Consider the following 4,787-nt stretch of genomic DNA (forward strand, 5'->3'; position numbering starts at 1 on the left):
AGCTGGAAAACCCATACTTCTTCCTTATCGCAGTGAAAAGATACAAGCAGATTAAGAATTATACACTGCTAAGCTGCTAAGTCACTTCAGTCGTGTCCGACTCTTAGCTACCCCATGGACTGCAGCCTACCAGGCTCCTCCATCCATGGGATTTTCCAGGCCATATGTAAAATAGATAGCCAGTGGGAACTTGCTGTATGACTCTAGGAACTCAAACCGAGTCTCTGTGAAAGCCTAGAAGGGTGGGATGGGGTGGGAGGGAGCTTCAAGAGGGAGGGGACGTATGCATACTATGGTTGATTCATGTTGATGTGTGGCAGAAACCAACACAGCCCTGTAAAGCAATTATCCTTCAATTAAAAACAAGTAAATTAAAAAAAAAAAGAATTTATGGTAAAATGAACTACTGGAGGCATTATGCTCACTAGAATCCCACACTTTGAAATTTGTTATCTTTACTTTCTTGCATCAGGCCTTTTAAATCTTGGAAGGAGAGCAGACGTTTGGGATCTCCTCATCTTTTTTTCTGTTCTGTTTGAAAATAAATTCCCTGAGTGTGACAGTTTGGACAAGCTGTTTGGACTGCCACTGTGGAATGCTCCAGAGGTGGGCAGGCAGGAGGGAGGCCTCTCAGTTCCATGATGAAGGGGTGGCTGCTCTGGGGGCTCCACTCAGCTGTCTCCAGCGAAATACAGTCAGAAGAATCTGACCCACAAGAAATAGCCTGAATCCTCAGGCCAAAGACATGCTTTCAGATTTGCTTAGTTACTTAAACTTGGTTCCCGGGGCAGGCCTTTGGTTGTCATTCCCAGGTATCATTCAAACAGGACCTGTGGGATCCTTAGGAAGGCTGGCCCATTAGAGCTACTGATGTCTGATTTGAGCATCTAAGTGGAAACATTTGCTGGATCTCAAATGGCCTGGCAGATTTTTAGATTTACTACTATTCATTTCTGCTGAAATAATAATAATCCACATCACATACATGATTTCCCTGTATAGAACAGTGGTTAGAGCAGGAGCCTGTGGGGTCAGCCTGCCTCGGTTTGGCTACTAGTTTTGCCTTTTGGTGGAGAAGGAAATGGCAGTCCACTCCAGTATTCTTGCCTGGAGAGTCCCAGGCAAGAGGAGCCTGGTGGGCTGTAGTCCATGGGGTCAATAAGGAGTTGGACACAAGTTAGTGACTACGTTGTATCACTTTCACTTTCTTTTTGCCTTTTGGTGCCTCTGGTTTTTATTTATGAAAGAAGGATAGAGGAACTCACTTCTTAGGATTGTTGTAAAGACAAAATGAGTTAATGCCTAAAAAGTGCTGAGGGTAGTGAAATGTCTAGCGAATGTGCTCAGTGAAGCCGCTGTTTCCATGACATCTTACAGGCACTTTAGGGGCAAAGCTCTTAGGAAAGTGTTTATTTCTGTGTGGGCAAGATGGTGGGGCAGGCATCTCTCCCCCATCTGTGACCTGGAATATTTTTTTAAATTGTTTTTTAATTGAAGGATAATTGCTTTACAGAATTTTGTTGTTTCTGACCTGGGATATTGCTACTCTTGTTCCCCGCAATCCTCAGCAGCTCTCAAGAGAGGCCGGTTGCCCTGAGCTGTACATTTCCCAGGGACCTGTGCATTTTAACAAAGTATAAACAGATGAATGGAATTGAGGAAGGACTCTGGGGGACTGGTTAATACTTTCTATATCCCTGACCAGCATTCAGACAGTTTGAGAAGGGGTTTTGGGAGGAGTAAGAGAAGTTGCCCAGAGTCATAATGTAAAACCCAAAATGCACTTTCCAGAAGTTATTTGCCCCACTCTTTCTGCCAAATAGAGATTCTCTGGTTTACAGACTCCTCAGGCAGGTGTAGACTTTAAGTACATGCTTTATAAATTGCTTCAGATATTCAGATGGCTTTTTTTCTGAAAATCTTGCAGAGGTCTGATGCTGAAGGCCTAGGAGTTTTATTTGGGGAGCGAGGGGAAGCAAAGAAGGTGCATTTTGGAATGCAGTTCCCTAGAGGAGGGGTGGTTTGGGTTGAGTGCAGTGGGGGCTGGGACCAGAGGTGGCATGTGGGCCTTGGGTATCTGAGGGCCAAAGAGAGGTAACAAGGAGATGGATTAGGGTTCAGAAGAGAGGTGAGAGCTTGCCCAGGACAGTACAGGATGGAATGACTATTTTAGAACAGGCCTCGGTCAGACCTCAGATCTTTCACTTACTAGCTCTGAGAGTAAGTTATTTAATTCTCTAATTGGTGGGCGGGGGCAGGGGACAGGATTTCTTTCTGGGACCCTAATCAAGTATCTGATGCTACAACTTAATTTTTGTGATTTATTACTAGTTTGTATCACCGAAGAGGAGCAGGATTTGAGATATCAAATCCTTTTTTTTTTTTTTGGTTTTCACACTATATTCAAAGGTGGGTGGAGAGGTTTATTAGTTTGCTAGAGCTGCTGTAACAAAGTACCACAAACTGGGATGTTTAGAACAACATGATTTTATTGTCACTTCCCAGTTGGTGATGGACAGGGAAGCCTGGCATTCTGCAGTCCATGGGGTCTCAAAGAGTCAGCGACTGAACTGAACTGAACTGAGGTTGGCTTAGTGGTAAAAAAATCTGCCTGCCAATGCAGGAGACAAAGGAGACGTGGGTTCGATTCCCGTGTCAGGAAGATCCCCTGGAGAAGGAAATGGCAACCCATTCCAGTATTCTTGCCTGGAGAATCACATGGACAGAGGAGCCTGGTGGGTTACAGTCTGTGGGGGTCACAAAAGAGTCAGATATGACTTAGCACGCATGCATACATGCATGAGTAGGAGACCAACTGAATACATTCTGATGGTCTGTCCATTTCCTGGAATATTATGTAGCTGAAGACATGAGGTAGAATCTATTGGCATTGATTCATATTTATAATATATAGTTGAGAGAACACAATAGTATGTATAAATAAAACATCTTTATACAAAAATTTTTTCTTAAGCCTAGTTAAAAGTATAAAAGGATATATAGCAAAATAGTAATAGTGATTATCCTGAGAGATTGAGTTATTAATTGTTGTTGTTTAGTCACTAAGTTGTGTCTGACTCTTTTGCAACCCCATGGACTGAATCCCACCAGGCTCCTCTGTCCATGGGACTTCCCAGGCAAGAATATTGGAGCGGGTTGCCATTTCTTTCTCCAGGGGATCTTCTTGACCCAGAGATCAAACCTGTGTCTCCTGAATTGGCAGGCAGGTTCTTAACCACTGAGCCCCAGGGAACCCCAAGTTATTAACTACCTTCTATTAAAATACTATTCTATATTTTCTGAATTTTTTGCAATAAGTATGCATACTTTGGGCTTCCCTGGTGGCTCAGAGGTAAAGACTCTGCCTGCAGTGCAGGAGATGTGGATTCAATCCCTGGGTCAGAAAGGTCCCCTGGAGAAGGCAATGGCAACCCACTCCAGTATTCTTGCCTGGGAAATCCCATGGCCAGAGGAGCTTGGCGGGCTACAGTCTGTGGGGTCACAAAACAGTTGGACATGACTTAGTGACTAAACAATAACAACAACAACAATACATACTTCGTAATAAAAATAACAATGAATTAATATGAAAACTGCCTTGGGATGCTCTGGATGGCCACTTAACATCTGAAAGTTTTGCTTTTCCCAACTCCATAGTTCTTGCACAACTGGCCTCCTTTAGATTCTGATATTATAAACCTTCACACTTTTGATCAAAAGCCTTATATTTGATCGAAGCTCAATGACTGCTTATTGCTACTAAAACTGTTTAAAACCCATTCTACCTGGTGAGCTCTGATCTTCCCTAGTTTGCTGACCTTGATTAACCTCATGAGCCTGAGCTCATCTGGATGAGCCCAGAGAAAAGTCTACCCTGTTTTCAAAAACATCAACACCTCACCATCTGCTTGTGAGGTTTCTGAAGCATATGGATCAGCTCAGAGAAGAGCATTCCAGACCCTGCAAGAGCATGCCAACTCAAATTGTCTGCTCTTCATCACCTTCATTAAAGCTTGGCTGAGAAAAGTGGTATTTATGGGAGATTGTTTAGAATTCATCTTTTCCTCTAGATGCTACAAATTCTGTGCTTGAATCAAGCCAAACCAATGGAAATTTTCATTCTTGGAATATATTTTCTAAGTTTCTCATGAAATTATATTCATTAAATATTATCCTAGAAAAACAGGAAGTTTATCAAAAGGATACAGTGCTGTTGTTTCACAAAACTCTCTGAAAGAATTCCTCCAGGGCTGACACAGACACAGAGAACAGACTTGTTCACATAGTGTGGGAAGGAGAGGGTGGGACGAATTGAGTCGGTTATGCCATTCAGCCGTCTCATCCTCTGTTGTCCCCTTCTCCTCCCGCCTTCAATCTTTCCCAGAATCAGGGTCTTTTCAAATGAGTCAGTTCTTCGCATCAGGTAGCCAAAGTATTGGAGTTTCAGCTTCAGCATTAGTCCTTCCAATGAATATTCAGGACTGATTTCATTTAGGATGGACTGTTTGGATCTCCTTGCAGTCCAAGGGACTCTCAAGAGTCTTTTCCAACACCACAGTTCAAAAGTATCAATTCTTCGGTGCTCATATAGGGCATAGACTATGACATAAAACCTTATTTTATTTACTTCTATCTTATCTACTTCTATCTATTCCATCACCTTTGGAGGTGATATATACTTTATTACCTGGAATTCCCTTTACTAGAAGTCCTTGCCTTGGGAATAACTATTTTCTTATGTTGCAGATTTTAACAACTGAAGAATGTGGGAATTTCCTGGTGGTCAG

Source organism: Budorcas taxicolor, chromosome 12 (genome assembly GCF_023091745.1).
Source record: "Budorcas taxicolor isolate Tak-1 chromosome 12, Takin1.1, whole genome shotgun sequence".
In the NCBI taxonomy this organism is placed as follows: Eukaryota; Metazoa; Chordata; class Mammalia; order Artiodactyla; family Bovidae; genus Budorcas; species Budorcas taxicolor.